Source organism: Phodopus roborovskii, unplaced genomic scaffold, assembly GCF_943737965.1.
Source record: "Phodopus roborovskii unplaced genomic scaffold, PHOROB, whole genome shotgun sequence".
Taxonomy (NCBI): Eukaryota; Metazoa; Chordata; class Mammalia; order Rodentia; family Cricetidae; genus Phodopus; species Phodopus roborovskii.
The window spans coordinates 217288-238369 of NW_026125896.1; the positions used below are offsets into that span (position 1 = coordinate 217288).

General features: G+C 42.7%; 1 pseudogene; it reads left to right on the plus strand.

The window, feature by feature from the left end:
* Positions 1 to 16911, plus strand: part of LOC127217927 (sodium- and chloride-dependent transporter XTRP3A-like) — a 232667-nt pseudogene extending 215756 nt beyond the window's left edge.
* The last annotated feature ends 4171 nt before the right edge of the window (positions 16912 to 21082 follow it).

Sequence of the window (21082 nt, forward strand, 5' to 3'; positions counted from 1 at the left end):
AGAACCAACTCCCAAAGAGGGCTACCATGGAGCTCAGGCAGAGAGGGCCCTGGATTCTGGCCCTCACATGGTACCCCATCCCACCCCCAATGAAACTTCCACCTTAGGGCATCTCCACTCTGGACCTCAGCTTGATATTCTCTGACTGGCTGGACATAGCATTCATTTCGTCCCAGCTACCTATCCTCTGGGGATGTACACAAATGTCACCCCCTGCTTAATGTGTGCCTGGTGCTGAACATGGCATGCACGAGTGTGAGGTCATTTCATCTTCACCACACCACTTAGGGGCGTTGGGGCATCATAGTGATACCTGGATGCACAAGCCAAGCATCTATGTGAACATACCAGGTGTGGCCTACTGCACCCTTCCAGAGTGACCTTCAGTCACTGTCCCCTGGCACCTCCATGATGTGATTCTCCTAGTTTGTAAAAGACCAGGATCTAGAGCCATCAGAGTTCATACATGTTCTGTGTACTTTTCATGTCCAAGAAAGGGAAGCAGACAGGAAGCCTGAGCCATTGTTTAGGAATGAGGAAGGGTCCACCTGATGTGACCTCCTGCATCTTTGGAAGAAATATGTCCGGGGTATTAGAACTCATCATCTTCAAACTGCCTCCTCATGATGAAGAGCTATGAAGGCCATCAGAGTGTGCTGAGGCAGCAATGTATGCTGTATATTGGAAAACAGGGGAGGCTGCCTGGCCCCTTGGGCACTGACATGCACTTACTGGCCTGAGTTCCCAGTGGAGTGGGAGGAGTTGCTCTGTAATGCTATTGATACCTGTATAGTCTGCCACATGCAAAGTCAACAACTTACAACTCTTCTGGTTATGTGTGGGATGACAAAGGTTGACAACACTCCCAAGTAAACTCACTTTAGAGCAACCTAATGGCAAACTCTCACTTCTCACAGTGATACCCTCTGTGGGACCTCATAGATCAGACCAGGCTGGGGGTAAGTGTTGTCTGTCTGTCACACTCCTGCCACATGGATGGGGCTGGCTCCAGGAACTCCACCTCCAAAAGGAGCAAGTTCACATCAGGCATGTAGTTGGCCCTTCTCCATAGCTCTGCTGGGTAGTTTTGGGAAAGCTCTGAGCTTTAGTTTGCTCTTTGGAAGGAGGATAATGCTTTTGTGTGAACTAACTGCACACAAAATACTGAGCCCAGGACCTGACACTTAGATGTCAAAAAACCAATACTGATCTACCATCTCAGATGATCAGAGTTGAGGGGTAGTAATTCTCAAGAAGATGTCATAGGTGTAGTATCAGGTCTAATGAAAGCCTAAAGGAAGAGTGTTCTTGTTTGGGGATGTCACCATAGTTGTGTCATTCAAGTCCCACTGGTTAAATTACACACATCTGATCTTCAGCATGGCCCTCTGCTTTGCTCACAGGTGTTGCTAGTGTGGTGGTCTCCTCCTTCCTCTCAATGTACTACAACGTCATCAATGCCTGGGACTTCTGGTATCTCTTCCATTCCTTCCAGGTAAGCCAACCTCTGGCCAGAGCAAAAGCAAAAAGGGTAGAAAATGCAGGGCCACTCACCAAGTGGGGAGCTGGTAGAGGATGAGAACGCCAGCCTGTGGGAACCCTCTCAGTGATGGGGGGAGCGTGATGGGAGCCACAAGCCAAGCAGGGATGACAGAATCTGGATCCACTACTTGTCACAATGTAAGCCAAACTATGCACTGTGTGTGTGTGCGTGCACATGCGTGTGTGTTTGCATGTGCGTACACACATGTGCACACTCATTTCTGAGGAGCAGGTCCACAGCACTCATTGGAATATCTACAGGAATATTTTCAATGACAAGCATTTTAAACAGTGCATTATCTAAATTCTTGTTACTGATATTCTGGAAGGGTCTAGGCTTTGGGGAAAATAAATAAATGCCACAATTCCACACTGAGCGCTGGAATGTTCCTCTTCACCAGTCATATTCTATCCCACCCCACCCCCATCTTCATCCTTTTTACTCTCAGAGACTCTAATCCCACTGCCTCCATATCAGCCTCTTTCCAGATGGAAAAAGAAGAGAAGGACCCAGGAATTACCACTCTAATATCCATGCATTCCATACTTCACAAAAATCCCCCCCCCCCCCTTACCTCTGCAGTAAATCCTCTCCCAAGGTCATAGGATAATGACACAGCAGACCTTCACTTGGACGTCTATGGGCCATGCAGGTCCCCGGAACATATAAATCTACACTGGCATGGCCATATACACGACATAAGAGCTTTTGTTCAATCCCACGAGCTACAAGTGACTCTACAGGACTCTACTTTATGGGAGGGTGTCGTCCTTCTTAGCGGGTACCTTTAGCCAAGCAAATGTAAGGACCCTATCTTTACCTTCTGATGCAGATGAAGGGAGAAGAAAACTGAAAATCTCTCAGTTGTTCCATGCCCTAGAGCTTCTTCATGTAGCATGTTCATTGGCAGGAATATTATAAAACAAAAAATAAAAACAAAAAAAACAAACAAACAAAAAAAAAAAAAACCTGAAGTCAAGCTCATCTCAAGCAAAGGACCCCAGAGGTATCCTCAGATTTGCAGCCAAATATGTGAAACAGTGTGAGTTAGAGTGGCCTCAGCAGAGGGCCCAGAGAATGTTGGCTAGGCAACTGAGCTTAGAGGGCTTCTGTTTCTTAGCTGGGACCTGCTGCTGGTTCCATCAGATACCACAGTGTCTCCCTCCTGTGGCATGTCCATCCAAATGGGCTCACTGTTCAAGATTCTAACTCAAGTACGTTCACAGCTTTGTTTTTAAATTATTTTTAAAGTTTATCTTATTTATTTTATGTATATGGGTGTTTCACCTGAATGTCTATGTACAACATGCATGCCTGGTGCCTGCAGAGGCCAGGAGAGCGTGTCAAATTCCCTGGGACTAGAGTTACAGAAGGGGAGCCATCCTATAGTTACTGGGACTCTAACCTGGGGAAAAACAGCCAGTACCCTTAACTAGTGAGCCATCTCTCCAGCCCTACAACTGGTTTTGAACAGGGTAGCTACAAGGATCTGGAAAGACTAGGCCAGGAAGCCTCTGATCCACTGTACTCTGTTGTTTCACGCAAGCCAGGCTAGCCCATATTTTCAGGACAAGGTGTGAAGCCTCCTGTCAAAGATGCTTCCTATCATCCCACCAAGCCCTTGGCCTTTCCCTTGACTCTCTGTTGATTCTCACTTCATTGAAAAGGATCCCCTGCCATGGTCTGTCTGCCCACTGAATGGTAACCGCACAGGCTACGATGAGGAGTATGAAAAGGCTTCGTCAATGCAGTACTTCTGGTGCAGGAAAACACTCAACATCTCACCATCCATCCAGGAGAATGGAGGAGTGCAGTGGGAGCCAGCACTGTGCCTCATCCTGGCCTGGCTGATGGTGTATCTGTGCATCCTGAGGGGCACTGAGTCAACCAGCAAGGTGTGCTAGGGAGTGTGATGGGACTGAATCTGGTCCATGCTAGAGCTGTCTCTTGCTGTCCAGAGTAGAGGCTCAGTGGGTCAGAAGGCATGGATGGTGTTATTGGCATGTCCCTGTACTAGCTGACAGTGGAGGGTGTCAGAAGTGATTAAAGTTGTAGCACTGAATCTGAAATGACAGGCCCCAGCCAGTTCTCACACTCACCTGTACCAGGTCATTTCATGGAGATATTCAAACACCCTGCTATTCAGTCCTTGCACCTCAAATGCCAGAGCTATTATTCTGTGGAGGGAACCTCAACATCAGACTAGCCAGCCTCTGGGGACTTTATTGTGTAGTTGGATTTGGGGTCCCATTTCAAAGTGCTTTCAGGAAATCAATACTACCCAGAACTGTTGGGTTCTCCCTTGTTTTTTGTTTTGTTTTGTTTTGTTTTGTTTTGTTTTGTTTTGTTTTGTTCTGTTGTGTGGTATGGGGTTTTAGTTCTTGTTTTGGCTTTTATTTTTAAAGTGTCTCCTTATGTACTTCAGGCTGGCATGAAACTGGCTGAACGGCCCAAGTTGGCCTCAAACTCAGTGATCCTCCTGACTCAGCCTTCTGAGTGTTGGGATTTTAGGCCACAGATATGCCAAAATACCCAGCAAAGGCCTTTTATTTGCCTAAGCTCGTTCTTTCTGTTGAAATGCCCAGGTTTCCATTCATCCTAGGGCTGGAGTATCTGCTGTATTTCCATCACCCATACCTGTTTCAAGCTGGGGTGAATGCTCCATACTCAGCTATTCAGCAAAGCAAATCCATAGTTGATCACGGTGTCTTATTCTTGTAACAGCCCCTCAGAGTAGATACATGAGGTCACTCCCAAAAAGGCTTAGATAGGCAAAGTATTCTTCACAAAATCACAGCCAGGGACTGCACACTCAGGACATAGACCAGATTTACTCCAAGCTCTTCCCATCCTATTGGTGAAATGCAGCATGAATGTTCTCTTCACATCTTTTGTGACTTAGTCATTTACAATTTGTCTTCTTCTGAGAATCCCATGAGACCCCTAGATCTCACTCTTCTGATCACCTGCCTGCCTTCTCCAGTACTGACATGTTTGTTTGCTTTTGTTCTTTCATGAGGCATCAAGCTTAGAACAACCTATGTCATTGAGATATTGCATGACAACACCAATGTTGTGCCTGGCGTGACATTTCACATTGTTTTCTAAGTCCCCATAGTGGCCAGCCCCACATAGTCATCTTAGCCCCACAGCACTTTGCCTCACAGCTGAGCATAAGAATCAGGGTGTTCTTTCTCAGCTGAGCTCAGACCTTGCAGCATCTTCTCTGTCCCAACCTAGACCAAGCATGATCCAAAAGATCTAAGGGCGATGTCTGTACCCTTGAATATTAAAGCAGTCCTTTCCTCTCCAGGCCTCTTATAGTTGTGAAAATAAGTAGAGTCTGGACATTATTCTCCTCTGAAGTTTTATTTACTGGTCAGTGTTATTTCTCCTGATAGGTTAAGCTAAAGCTAGATCACATGTCCAGCCATCCTTCCCACAAGAAAAAGAAGGAAGCCACTTTGTGAGGACTCTAGAAAGCCCATAAGAAACACGGACCACTGGCGGGGTAGGGGGGAAGTCCAGAGCTTTCCCCAAATGTCTTCTAAGTGCCCAGTGTAATGGACCGGGATCAGACCTCCACCATGCCCCTGAATTTCTTTCACATCACTGGCAAAAAGACTCTTATCCATTTGCATCTCACCTGGTTTGACATATTAGATATTTGGGTAAATTCACTAACCCCCTAAATGTGTAAGCAGCCATGGTAAACATATATCCCACTTTCTCAGTGTCCTTCTGACAGTCTTAGAAGTTCATGAAGTATGGTGCCATGCCAAGGAAGAAATGGAAGTCTGAGATTAATTCAAGCATATCAAGATATGGGTTACTAGCTGGGTTTCTCAGAGGTGGATCCAACCTAAAAGAAGATTGATAAAACAAAAACAAACTTGTGAAAAGTTTTGTTTCGTTTTGTTTTTGTCTATGAATCTAGGCAAAATCCCTTACAGTTTTATGCCCATGATACATTGTTTTTAAATTTTATTTATTAACATAATATCCGTGCTTGCTTATGAAGGGCCTGATGCTTTGATACAAGTATAAAACACATAGCAGCTAGACCAATGCCACTAACATTTCCTTCTCCTCATACATGAATTATATATACATTTTTTTACTCTTCTAGTTATTTTTATGTATCATGGATTCTTGTAGATTAGAGTTACCTATAGTGCTGGGCAAAGAAGCAATGATTTCTGCTTCTAATTCCTGTATTTTGGTGACTCTTGTCTAACCTCTGTCTTCCCTCGCTGCCTTTCCCATCTTCTTGGAGGTTCATTTACCACTTTCTACAAATGAGTGCAAAAAATGCATTATTTGTCTATGATTTGTTTTATTTACCATGATGCCTGAACTTGTCTATACCTTTACATGTGACAAGATTTCATTCTTTTTATGGCTAAGTAGTATTCCTTTGTGGATACATACCATGTGATTTCTATATGTTCACTTTCCATGGATGGTTTTATATCCTAGATTTTTTTAAAGGAATATCACAGTAAAAATGAGAGTGCTGCTATATCCTTGACACATGGCTTTTAAGATCCCTTTGCAATAATATCTAATTGTGGTTTTTATTTGTATTCCCTTGAAGATTAATGATGCTGAATTTTTGTTCATATATTTGCTGGCTATTTGTGTCTTAACTTTTTAGATGTATTTATTTTATTTGACACATATGAGTATTTTGCTTGCATGTGTATGTGTATGCCACATGTATGTCTGACACTCGCAGGGATAAGAAGAGGGCTATGACAGTGGTTATGAGTTGCCAGGTGGGTGCTGGAAACTGAACCCAGGTCCTCTGCAGGAACAGCAGGCGCTCTTAACCACTGAGCCAACCCTAAAGTCCCCTCATGTCTTTTTAAATAAATGTCTATGTAGCCCATTTCTTTGCCCATTTTTTAAGGTGGACTCTTTGCTCTCCAGTTGTTTGAGCTCTGAATAAAAAGAATTAAGGGAATGAGAGGTATTGGCAATAAAACTGTGAAAATATTAATGAAAGATGTCAAGATGACTCCAGGAAAGGAAAGATACTCTATGGAGCAGAAGATGTCCTAGTTAATTTTCTGTTCCTGTGAAGAGACACTATGTTCTATGTACTCTGTACTCTGTACTATGTACTATGTACTCTGTACTATGCTTATCAAAAAGAAGAATTTAATTGAGACTTTGCTTACAGTTTCTTTGAGTCTATGATTGTGGCAGGAAGTGTGGCAGCAGGCAGGCAGGAAGAATGCCTGCTTATATCTAATCCACAGGCAAGAGGCAGAGGGAGGGGAAGGGTGAATGGAGAAGGAGGAGGAGGTAGGAGATGGGAGAAGAAAGAGAGAGATTGGGTTCAACCTGGGCTCCCTCAGTGGCATACACACTCCCTTCAACAAGGCCACTTCTCCTAACCTTCTAAAATAGTTCTACCCACTGTGAACCAAGGGCTCAAATATATGAGCCTGTGGGGGCCATTCTCATTCAAACCATCACAGAGTTGGTATTATTATTATTATTATTATTATTATTAAAGTGTACATACTACCCAAGACAGTTTACAGATCCAGTTCAATCCTTACCAATAGTAATATTCATAGAATCAGAAAAAAAATCTTAAAATCTACATGACACTATTGAATAAAAGAACGAAACTGAAGTCATATTAATACCTGATTTTAAGTCTGTCTACAATGTGTCTGGTATTGGCTTGAGAAAAGACAAGGAGACAAGTAGAACATAGTAGAGTACCTGGAAAACCACATATTTCTGTCAAAGACACCACGAGAATACATTGGAAAGCCATCAAATCAATTGCTGATGCTAGAGCCACATCTCACATGCTGTACAAAAGTCCAAAGTATGAAAAGTCTAAGGCGAAACACTTGAAGACTTAGATTTTTGTGTACCTATGTTTTGGGATAAGACCCGAAAACTTGCAACAAAGTAAAAACCAGTAGGATTACATCAAAGAAAGAACTTTCTGTGCAATAAAAGAAATAGTCAATATCATGAAGAAAATATTTAGGAACTCACACACACATTCACAGAGTAAGGGGGGAGACTTAAATAAATAATATTGTTTTGTTAGCAGTTTTACAAAGTAATGACAATTTTAAAATAGTAAATACATAAAAACCAAATTTAATTATGGCATTTTAATACATAAGTATCATTGCTCCTTATTCTTATTCACCCTCTCTCTATCCTCCCTCTTTACCCCCTTCTTTCTGGTATAATTTAGAGGGAAAATACATGTTTGAGGTGTAAGAATAGAGGAATTACTATAAAAGTGCAAAAAGAATAGTCATAAAAAGCTGCTCAAGTACGATGATTGTGGTTGATACATTGTTTATGAACTAATAAAGCAATGAAGATCAGAGAAGCAAAGCATCAAGGCTACCAGAGAGCTCGGTACTGTACCAGGGCTGGAGAGATATTATCCATAGCAAGCTGGAGACAAATTGCCAAGACTAAATCCTTAATGCCCTGCTCCTATCTTATATATTAGTGCTGGGGTTTAAAGCTGTGAGCTCTGTTTCTCTTTTAGACTGATTCACTTCTCATGTAGCCCTGGATGGCCTTGTAAATCTAACATTAAGTATTTTTGGTTTTTATGTTTTCTTACTCTCTGTTGTTGACTGTGGCCTTCTCTTGTGGCTCACCTTTTAGTTAAACTCTGTAGGGATATGGAAGAGTGTTATCTCTCCCTCCGTCTTTGTTCCAGGGGATTGGGGTTTTGATTTAGGAACATGCTTTCTCTCATTCACCTAACTCTGTCAGATAATTTCCTTTGTGAATGTCTTTGCATATCTTCTGTTACATTGCTATTGTAAATAGTGTCTTTCTCCTTATTTCTACGGTTGTTTATGTTGGTGGCAGAAGAAACAAACATTTTTTTATGTTAGTCTTGTACCTTGAAATCTTGATGCATTTCCTAATGAATTCTCACAACTACAGATTGCTTCTGTTTACTCTATAAACTATCCTATAACCTGCGGATATGATTTAGCACATTTCTTTTAAGTGTCTGTATTTCAACCCTTTTTTATTGTGGTTTCACTATTATTACTGATTTTATTGGAGTCTCAGGCACAATTGTTTTCCTGTACTTTGAACACAGTGAAATTCCAAGTGTTAGGTGAACACTCTGACTAGTTCTTTGATTTACTATAAAGGCTTTTTCAGACTGCTTTTAGAGAATACTTTCAAGGCCAGGATAAAGTTTCCATGGCCTTTGCTTATTGGTTAGGTTAGGGAGTAGTTGGTTGGTTTTTTTGTTTGTTTGTTTGTTTTGTTTTGTTTTGTTTTGTTTTCTGGGGTTTACCATTGTCCACGGAGAGATACAACACTTTCCTCCTTTTGCTTGTTGTTCTAGTTAGAGTAATAATTGCTATGAGGAAAGGCCATGACCCAAAGCAAGTTGGGGAGGAAAGGGTTTATTTGGCTTACACCTCCATCAGGAACTCAAGGTAGATTCCTGTAGATAAGAACTGATGTAGAGGCCACAGAGGGTTGCTGCTTACTGGCTTGCTCATGGCATGATCAGCTTACGTTCTTTAAGAACTCAGTACCACCAGGCCAAGGATGGCACCAGCCACAATGGGCTGCTCCCCTCCCCATCACTAATTAAGAAAATGCCCTGCAACTTATGGAAGCATCTTCTCAGTTGTGGTCCCCTCCTTTCAGATAACTCTAGTTTGTGTTAAGTTGACATAAAACTAACCAGCACCATTGTAAAGCTCTGAGCCCTGCCTATAGGATCTATAGCCTGACCCTCCATTCCTGCACAACACAGACACGCAGACGCTGACACCCAGGATTCGAGATCTAGATCCCACTTGTGCATCTATGGCTCCTGTTCTAAACTTTAGCATCCATTCAGTTCCCTTCTTTTGGTTCTGACACTTAGTTTTTCCTCGCTTTTGTTTTTGAGATTGGCTTTATGTCCAAGATGTTATAATTACTGATTTTATTTTATTTTATAGTTTTAGAATTATTTCTTTCCCCTGCTCCTGCCATTCTCTCTCTCTCTCTCTCTCTCTCTCTCTCTCTCTTATTTCCTTTCCTTTCTAGTATATATTCTCTACTGTTTGAAATTTGGACTTTCATATCTCCTTCCAGGTGTGTGCCAGACCTGGTTCCCCTCTTCCATTTTAAACATTATCGTCATGCAGTTCAGGCCCTTTGAGCCTATAACTTTCTAAATACCGCAAACTTAGGATGCACAAGGCACTGAGATCAGTCTCTGGCTCCAGGGATGGACACACACACACACACACACACACACACACACACACATACACACACACACAATTTTATTTGTAAATACTCTTTCTTGCATTCCAGCTATCTTTGGGAGAGAGGAACTAGCTTTAAAATACCTTCCTGTGGGGCTAAAGAGATGGTTCAGCAGTTAGAAAAGCTTGGTGTTCTTCCAGAAGACCGGAGTTTAGTTCCCAACACTCACATCAAGTACTTCAAAGTCAACTCCAGAGAATCTGATGTTTCCTTCTGGCCTTGTGGGCACCTGCACAGACATGGTACAAAAACATGTACATATACATATACATGTACATATACATATAACTAAATAAATCTTCTTTTAAAATATTGTTCTATAAGGCAAGTTTGTTTATCTGGGGGTGGAGAAGGATGTCTGCTCAAGACAGAGTTTCTCTGTGTAACACCCCTGGCTGTCCTAAAACTTGTTTTGTAGACCAGGCTAGCCTTGAACTCACATAGATCTGACAGTCTCTGCCTCCTGAGTTCTGGGATTAAAGGTTTGAGCCATCATGCCTGGAAAGGGCAAGTTCTAAGGATTGTAAATTTTGTTAGATTTTGCTTCCATATAAACATATGTTTTTGGCCCCATTTGTTTTCTTTCTTTCATTCTGTATTTCTTATTTTTTATTTGTCTGCTTGTTTACTTGCTTGCTTCTTTTGAGGCAGGCTTTTTCTGTGTAGCCTAGACTCTCCTGGAACTTCCTCTGTAGACCAGGCTGGCCTCAAACAGAGATCTGCCTGCCTCTGCTTCCTGATTGCTGGTATTAAAGGCGTATTCTATCACTGCCTGTCAATGTATAACAGTCTTTTTAAACATTGTTTTATGTGTATTTTGTCTACATGAACCATGTGCATTCCCAGTGCCCATAGAAGTCGGAAAATGCTGTCAGATCTCTGGAATCAGAGTTAGCCACTCTGTAAGCCACTGTGGGTACTGGGAATTGAACCCAGGTCATTTGGCAGAGCAGACAATGAATGCTCTTTTCTCCTTGAAAATCTTCATTTAGATTTATGTTAATCTTTTCCCTCCTATTCCACAGGTCTTATAACTTTTTGATTGCATATTACACTATCCATGTCATCATTTCTTTGGGTTATCTTCTATGTTGTTAAAAGGGAATCTGAGGTAGTTTAATGAGAATGTCCCCATAAACTCACATGTTTAAATACTTGTTCCCTAGCTGGTAGAACGGTTTAGGAAGGATTAAGAGGTGTGGCCTTGTTGGAAGAGGTGTGTCTTTCTGCCTGCCTTCCTGCCTGACTGCTGCCTGCCTGCCTACCTGCTGCCTGCATGCCTACCTGCCTGCCTGCCTGCTGCCTGCTGCTATGCTTTCCTCATGATGATCATGGATTCTAACCTTCTGCAGCCCCAAATTAAACACTTTCTTTTTAATAAGAGGAAGACAAATGTTGGTACTAAGGGGTGGGGCATTGCTGTGACAGGAAGCTAGCCATGCTGCTTTTGGAAGGAATATGGAAAACCTGGGGAAATTGGATTAGGAAAGCTGTTGACTGCTATAAGCAGGGCTGAATGGACATCCTAGTAAGAGCTTGGAGACAACAGTGCTAAGATCATTGAGGGTTATGGATGCTTAGCTCAAGAAACTTCAGAGGGCAACAAAATTAGTGACAGTGTTAGAAACCATTCTTGTGGTGCTTGGGGAAAAAATGAGGATGCTTTCTGCCTGAGGGCAAATTGAAATAGTTGGACTAATTTTATAGGCAGAGGATATTTCAAAACAGCCTAATATTAACTCTGTTGCATGGTTATTAGTAATCACATTCATGCAGAGCTACCATAAAAAATAATAAGCAGGGCAAAAAGAAACACAAAATGTATAGTTTGAGGAGGGGGAAAAAGCACCAAGAAATTTGATGTCTGTACTGAAAGAGATAAGGAGAGGCCTAGTGTGAAATGGAATAAAGGGAGTGTTGTCTTTGGGTGAAGACCCCACCCAGCTAACCCGAAAACTTGCATAAAGGAAATGCCTTTTGTATTTCTATAAAGCTGCAATGGGGGAAAATGTTATGCAAATATAATTCAAGAAGGGGAACAGGCTCCAACCAAAATGGCTGAACTTGGCTTCATTGGCCAGGTCATTCTGGCTTTAGATCCCTGAATGATACTGGAGTAAAGGAGTTGTGGAATCTTCCTCCGCAGTTAAGAAAATCCTCTGAAGCGAGGTGTTTGGCATGGGAATCCCTTCAAGGAAACCAGAGAAGCTATATGTGAATTTATGAAAATGAAGCCTGGATTGCATTGGAGACCTCAAGATCTTGGAAATGTCAAAATCATAGACTTACCAAGAAGCTTGGGACCAAATCAAGAGAGAAAGACACATGTTGTAGCCAGCGGAACTTGAAGGGAAGAGCCATCTAAGCCCATTGGCAGCAGATTAGAGCTATAGGATTTGGAGTTTGCCCTCCTGAATTTCCATTTGCCTATTAGAAATAGATTAGAGATACAGGATTTGAAGATTGCCCCGCTGGATTTCTGTCATGCCTTGCTCCAGTATTTTCTAACTATATTACCATTCCTCCCTTTTGAAATGGTAATGTATATTCTATGCTGTTTTACATTGAAGTTTATAATTTACTTTTTGATTTTACAAGGAGTTATAATTAAAAGTTGCCTTGGGTCTCAGAAGAAACTTAAAATAGTGTTCACACCATGAAAGACTGTGGGGACTGTTAGAGTTGGACGAAAGTCATTTTGCATTATGATATGGCCACAAGCCTATGGCAGACAAGGTGTGGGGTGTGGTGGTTTGAATGAGAATGCCCCCCATATGTGCATATGTTTGAATACTTGCCCCCCATTTGGTACAGTTCTTTGGGAAGGATTAAGAAGTGTGGCCTCATTGGAGGAGTTCTGATGCTGGCAGTGGGCCTGAGGTTTCAGAAGCCCAGGCCATTCCCAAATAGCTCCCTCTGGTTCCTGTTTGCAGAAAGGGATATAAGCGCTCATGGGCCAACACCATGCCTGCCTGCCAGCTGCCATGTCCTCACCATGATGGCCATGGACTCTAACCCTCTGTAACCATGCACCCCAAATTAAACACTTTATTTTCTGTGGCCTTGGTCATGGCATTTTGTCACAACAGAAAAGTAAGACAGAATCACTTTCATAGATTTTAATTGGCTTGATTCTGTAGTTAGAAAACATACTGGGCAAAATGAAATTCAGAATGTTCTACCCTCACATGTGCAGGATATCAAAAGAAAAGAAAATTAAATATAGAAAGTGGAAATGAGGGGGCTGGAGAGATGGCTCAGTGGTTCAGGAAACTATCCGCTTTTCCAGAGGACATGGGTTCAATTCTCAGCACCCTGTAACTCAAGCTCTAAAGGATCTCTCTCTCTCTCTCTCTCTCTCTCTCTCTCTCTCTCTCTCTTGCTCGCTCTCTCTCTCTCTCTCACACACACACACAAACACCACATGCATGCGAGCAAAACACCAATTCATATAAAATAAAATTTTAAAAAGAAAATAGAAAAGAAGTATACAGAGTGCTCATTGGGTAAAACTTATATTTGCTTTCTTTGAACCTGGTTTTAAGCAGTTGGCTACCTGGCTCTTAGAGGCTGGCTGATGTGATTAGCTTAAGGTTCACAGTGTACAAAGACATCTTTAGGTCAAACTACATTCTATTGAACAGAATTACACTGAGAAATAACTCCCCTGCCCACTAATTCTCTCTTCAACCATGTCTAATTCAATATTAACATTACAGTGACATTTTAAACCAATAATTATGTTAATCATTGAAAACACTATTTTTTTAAGTCATTGATTCCAATTGTCTACAATGTGGTGCTTTCGGTGGTAGTCATGGGCAGGAAAGTGAGTTCAGAGTACCCCAGTAGGGTGTATTTTAACACTGACATTGTTTAGAATTGATGGCTCCTGATCTAATATTCACTTAAAATGTTCAGTGTCATGTTATCCTCATCTGCTCCTGAAGCCTACTATTCCCCCTTTGCTTATACCATTTAGCTTATTTCATTTTTGTATCAGTCAATACAAAATTGTGTTGCTATAACCAAATACCTAACATGGTCATGAGTGAGGCACTTATTTTATTTCTGGATTGAAAGGCACAATCTAACATGGTGGAGAAGGATTGTACAATTCATGACAATAGACTCATGAGCCTAAGATTTTAACTATTGATGGACAAGGAAGCAAAGAACAGACAGGAAATGACAGCGGGCTATACAATCTCAAGACACTTACCCAATGATCTACTTTCTCCAGTGAGAGCCCAGCTCTGAAAGTTATATGTGGTGATATATTACTTATGACTTATCAAAGCTTGCCTGAGGATTCAGAAAGCAAAGCCAGCCACAAGCTATAGAGGTCAGGCAATGGTGATACATACCTTTAATCACAGAAACCATACTAGCTAGCCAGGCAGTATCCACATGCCTTTGGGTGGATTTCTGTGAGTTAGAGACCTCCCAGGGATACACTAGAGTGAATCAGTCTGAAAGATTTAACAGAGCTCATGCCTTTAATCCCTGCTCTAGAGAGGCATATGAAAGACAGGAATCCAGTGTCTCAGGCAGCATTGTGAGATTTAATCTCTAGCCACCCCGAGGATAGGCAGCAGTCTGAGGTTTGCTGGAGTCCTTGTGGAGACAGGATCACCCCCTTTTGGACTGAGGTAGATGTAAGACCTAGTGGCTCAGCTGCTTTGCTTCTCTGACCTCAGCTTGAAGCTTGAACCCCAATATCTGTCTCTGGGTTTTTATTTTGGTGTTACAGTTACACACCTCGAAGAGTGCAGCAAGACAGGGAGGGTAGACATTCCACATCCGAACTATGGTGTTTCATTCTTGTCCCCTCTGACTCACATGTATATCTGGTGTCTTTTAATCATCAGCAGGCTGTTCAGGGCACGGGCCTGGCCTTCATCGTCTACACTGAGGCCATTAAAAACATGGAAGTGTCCCAGCTCTGGTCAGTTCTCTACATCTTCATGCTGCTGATGATGGGTTTTGGGAGCATGCTTGGAAACACAGCGGCCATCCTCACCCCCTCTGACGGACAGCAAGGTCATCTCCAGCTACCTGCCCAAGGAGGCCATTTCAGATCAGGACACCAGGCAGTGGAGGCGGGGCATGGGAGAGTGGCGAAAGGCAAGACAATCAGTGGAAGGGTCTAATTAGGGGCCATGTGCTTCTAAGACAACTCCAGAAAGGCTGCAGGGGTGTAGCTGTGCTCCTGCTAGGGTAATACTCGGTTCCACTTGGGTAAGTTGTTCTAGGTGCTTTATGCACATGTAATGTGCACCACAGAGACCCATTTTTAATTTCAACATCTTGCCACCCAGCCAGGATCATGAGAACCCTCCTGTGCCTCTGATGGCTCTATGTCCAGGATAGATAATGTCACATCTGATCACATGTCCTAGCTATCATGTGGGAAGTGTCCTCTTCCCCGCTCCTCGAAGCCTGATAGCACTTGGTTTTTTTTTTTTTTTTTTTTTTTTTTTTTCTGAAATTGGGTCTCTGTGGTCCACAGTACAAATGCATGTAGCTCCCAATCCAGCACTTAATCCTCTCCTGAGGGAGCCTCCCAGTGGCTGATATTGTATGGTATGGCAGTGGGAAGGGCTACTATGAATTCAGAGGCACCATGGAAAGCCTTAGGAAGTCAGAAGAAAACCTGGAAAGAGTCAAATATTGACTCTGCCATGTTGTGCAGTTATCTGACAACACTAAGCCCTGGTACCCCCGTATATAAGGGATCTCTGACTACTACCTTGGAGGCTTAATCTGCTCTGGTACATGACCAGAGCCTGGCATGTGAGAGCATCTATGTAAATTGTAGTTTCTTCCCAAACCAATCCTTATCTAGGGCCCCACACCACATTTAAGTCCACTTCTCACAGTCTCAGGGGCTATCTTTAGCATTCCCAGACTTTCAGCCATTATGATAGAATATATCCACGATGAGAAGGCAGAGGGTGGTCTTGAGTTTAAGCCTAGCAGCTTTGTTCCTGCTCTAACTCTGCCTGCTCTCCCATGCCAAGGCCAGGCCCTTCCAAGCACATAGTGACCATCTCTAGGAGGCAGTAGAGTATACTCGGAACCATCACTGATGGACAGAGTGGGAGGGCAGAGGGAATCTCACCGTAGCCCTGTGGACTGAGAGGGCTGGCACCCCCTCCCCCACCTTCTCTGGGAACTAACCTCTGGTCCACACCTGGGACCTCTGAAGGCCAACACCGGGGAGATGATGTCTCATGACCAGTTCTTCATTGGTCATCCTCAGGCAGCCTCAGCCCTTTTCCCTTTACCTCAATAGCTCCCCCAGAGAGGATCAGATGGGTTGGGGTCACATTCAAACATCAAACCAGAACAGCATCTTCCCAAGGGCAGAAGGTATGCAAACTAGAGTCCCTCCCTCCAGAGCATGAATAAATCTGTCTCTCTCTGTGCTCCCAACAGATTTGAAAGTGACCTTCAGGCCATGACTTGCCGCTCCCTCAACTGGTACTGGAAGGCCATGTGGGCGTTTGTGAGTCCAATACTCATCATCAGCCTCTATGTCTTCTACCTGAGTGACTATATCCTCTCAGGGACACTGCAGTACCAAGCCTGGGATGGCACTCAGGTACCCGATGTTCCTGCAGGGCTGGGGAATAAGGCAGAGACCACACAGTCACTCAGAACACAGGGGACTATTGCTGTGCTGTGAGAAGGCTCCATGTGAGTATTTCACAGATGCTCAATTTAGCACAGCAGAAGTGGGCTGGGAGTTTTTAACCATGATGCATGGAGAGAGCAAGAGATGCCCAAAGCATCACAGTGGGCCTTTCCCTAGAAGTACCAGTATCCTTTGGTGTGCCACACTGTACACCAGGCTTGGGTGACACAGTTCTCTTGGACTTGATAGGAGGTGAACCCTTCCCCCTGATGCTCAATCTCTTCTCCCAGGGGCAGCTGGTGACCAAGGATTACCCCCACATGCACCAGCTGTCATCGGTTTGCTGGTGGCTTCATCTACCATGTGCATCACCCTGCTGGCCCTGGGGATTTTCATCTGGAATTGCCTCAAGAGGGGAGGTTCATCCCCAGTGGTCTAAGAATGGACCTCCCCAGGGATGGAAGTCAGCCACTATCTGTTTCACAGTTGCTGCCTGCTGGTGGGGACACCTTGGCTGGAGTGCTGGTCTGGGACCTCCTGAATCTGTAAAGAGGATTAGGGAGCTTAGAAAAAGAAGACTACCTTGGGGAGGGGACCACATCCCTTAGAAGACTCCCTCCATTATTTGCCATCTGAAGACTACAACTTGTAGCCTTCTTGTCGTCAGGGGTTAAGGCCAGTACTGAAGATCATTGTCACCTAGACTCTAGGAAGTCCTGAGAATTCAAGGTAAGCTGTCGTTAGAAACTTGACCATAACCCTGAGGAGCCAAACAAGCACTTCGGTTTATGTTTGTTTGTTTTTTGTTGTTATTTTTGGTTTTGTTTTTTTTTTTTCTCAAAAGAAAACAAGATACTAATTGCTTTTCATCCAGTGTCAGAGGTTTTTGAAGCACCTAGGGCAACACATTACAATTCTTCTCATTGAAGCCACAGTGAGTGTGTAATTTTTGTATTACTACACTGTACTACACTGTAAATACTACCGGGATTTAGTGTCCACGAAGGGAGAGTTATGTTGGGAATGCAAAGGTTCCTCACAGTGGGCTGTGGCAACGCTAAACTGTACAAGGAATCTGAACAGACATTCCCATCCCTGGGGTTTCAGGGTCAGATGATCCACAAGGGTACAAGGAACTGTAACTTTTCTACAAACATCACTCACAGCCACCTTCATTCACCTCTGTATAGTAATGCTTTCTAAAATGTACATAAGTCACACAGAGCAGTGTATAACTGAAAACACTCCATATTAATGGCTGTTATTCATCCATTATGTCAATTTGTCTGTTTTCTTTTCTTTTTTTTATCATAATAAAGTGGATCAAGGTTATCCAGACTGAGAGTTCCCTCCTGTACTAACAAGCCGAGCTCATGGAATTGAAGGACTTCTTTGGATCCATCTGTGCAGACACCTCTGAAGACACTTAGACATCACTTGGAACATCGACCAGAGAGATCTTTTATTTCTCTCTTTTTCCCAATGACAAAAGTAGGCACTGGAAAGGTCTTTGATGTGGCAGGTGGTGGTAGTAAAGAGAAAATTCTCTGGCTAAACACTTGCTACATTTGCAGAGAAACAAAATAAGGTTCCCAGAATCCACGTTGGAAAGCCTACAGTGTCTGAAAATCCAAGTTCCAGATGATAAAACATCCTTGTTGTATCCTTTTCTATCCTTGTTTTCACCAGCATGAACATGTACACAAAACACATACACATAAGTTAAAATAATATACATATCAAAAAAGGTAGATAGTGATGATGTCTTTCCAACAGTTGAGTCTTTAACAGAGGACAATAACTCACAGGACAAATTGTTCACTATCATAGCTGCCTTCTTATTTTCATTTTAAAATGATCACTGTCCTTAAATATATGAGAAGCAGCATTTATTTACCTAAGTGTTTACTCCTGGTTTTCTCATCAGATGGATTTTAGGCTCGAACAGTGGGTGGTACACCCTGTGATAATACATCAGAGTCTATTCCTGAACACTTAAGTGTCTGTCCCCTACTCTCAACCTAGGCATAGTGACTGCCTTTCTGCACTTGTCATGCCTTCCTAGGGTCAGTCACTGACAGGGTCTCAAAATCATGTACCCTCAAAGGTGAAAAGAGGAACATTGTCATGTTATCATTATTCTATTCTTTTTCAGTGGCGCCCATCACCTCTGCCATTCTAGACACATCAGAGCATTGAAAATTTGCAGTGTCCATGCTACTGGATTCAAGGAGCCTTTGTCAGAAAATCTTGGGGGGTGAGTCTGGTGCTCTTGGGTGAATACAATGTGCAATCAAATCTGAGAGCCTGGGCAGAGCCTATTGAAGGAGAGAGGGGAAAGTATGCAGTGTGTTTAGACATACTTACATCCAGAACAACTTGTAAAATATAAATGCACTGTTGAACATCTCTAGGTATGAGTGGGAGTCACCTCAACAGAACAGTTGTGCTTGTGGAAATCAGACAGGTGAAGTAATGCTATCATGAAATACAGATGTGCCTCAGTTTACCGATCTAAAGGTAGTGGAACCTGGGAGAATGGAGCCTAAAAGGGGGAATAAAGTCTCACACAACAGCCAACTTTATTAAGAACATCAGGCAATATCCACTTTGAGCGTTAAGAAAGATCATGTGAGTAAAGCTCTCATGAGTTCAAACTGAATATAATCACAATAACAGGCTGCACATGGAAAAAAACCCCATGAATTTCTATAGAGGTGTATAAATAAGTACTAATAGCCAGTTGGAATGAATAATCTGAAGAAAACTCACTCCTATATGATACACCTGGGAGGGGTGTAGAAGAATAACTCCTCCAAGAACAATTCGGGTGTTTTGGAGAAACTGAGGTCACGAGACTTTTATTTTCTTGGAAGTTTTCTCACAGGTACTCAGAATTGTTTTTCTTTCTTTAGAATGTTTCTTCTCTTTTCCATTTTTTCTTTTTTAATTTTGTGCGTTGTTGTTTTGTCATGGGTGGCAATCCCCCCTGGAGCAGAATTTACAGACGGTTGTGAGCTGCCTTGTGGGTGCTGGGAGATTGAGGCCCATGTCCTCTGGAAGAGCAGCCAGTACTCTTAACCACTGAGGCCTTATCTCCAGCCCCACCAGAATTCTCACAGGACTACATTCTTGGATTGTGTTAGGATACTCTTCCATCCACATTGTGGTTACATCCCCGCTAAACCCACTTTAGATCGAAGAGCCCCCTAAATTAAAAATGCATTTGTTACACCTACTCTTCCTATCCATCACACTCAGAGCTGTCAAATGATCATCCCAGAGGCCATGTGATCACTGGGGTTCCCAACATCTCCACAGAATACCCTCTTCAGATTGCTTGCCCACAAAATGTTGGGTCTCAACCAGAGCTTCTACAGATTTCATTTCCTTTCACACATTGTAGAGTCAGAAGACACTAAGCTGAACTGGTCAGCCAAGGAGCTCTCCACATACAGTCAAATGCCAGTTTCTCCATGGGGACGTACCTTTGCTTTGTTTTGTTACTGTAAAAAGAGAAAGAAAGATCACTGTAGAATGATAAAAGATCAATTATAATGTTTAAAAGCTTACTCATATAACAGCTGTAGAATTTACATTCTTATCAGCACACTGAAATTCCCTCGAATCAAATCTCAAATAATGTAAGGGTAATTAGATGTCAACATGAATCAGGAGGGTGGGATGCACCTGTAACCTACCAACTTGAGAGGCTGAAGCAGGGAGACTAAAGACCCGACTCAAACAAATCAACCCAGCTAAACCCCATCTCAAAAGGGGAGGCTGCAGCAATGGCTCAACAGCTAAAAGCTCTGGCTGTTCTTGTAGAGACCATGGGTCCAGTCTCCTCCAGCACCCAGATGGTGGTTCATAAGCCATCCACACAACCCCAGTCCCAACTATGTATTAATATACATTTTGTATGTATGTATGTACATATGCATATGTATATGTAGAATATGAAATAAAATAAAATCTTTTCTTTTTTTTAAAGGACAAGAATTGCAACACAACCCCAAAACAAACAAACAAACAAAAACTCTCAAGGTTCCCACAACAGTGCTAAGGAGTTTGGAGGCTTCTCAGGGAAACTAGAAACTCTTATGATTCATTAACAGTGGACTCACCAGGATGAGCAAATGATTCAAAATCAGAGCAACTCTAGTTTGCAGGGTAAGACTATAGAACCCCATGAGCTATTCCTTCTTTCTCTCCTTCCTCAGGAGTTCTGCGAATCGGCTTTATCATGTTCTGTATTGTGTTTCTGATAGGCACAGTGAAGTTCTCGACCAATGGCAGTCATCCATTAGCCAGAATTGCATCCTGAGAACTCTCAGGTGGGGCTAAGCCTGACTGAGTCACCTGCACTGGGAATCTGGACACCCCAGAGAACTGAGATTCATCCCCTTTGTTGAGATAATTTTTAACATACATCTTTGACCAAGGTCTGAGTGAAGTGTAAATTTTAAATCAGACACAATGCTCAAAACTCATGATTTATGATTCCTGTCAGTTGTTCTCCTGAGGCTACCCATGTGACTGTAAGTGGTATGTTGAGGGAACCCAAATAATAGTGTCCCTTTAAATTTATTGGTAGCTCAGGATGCCAT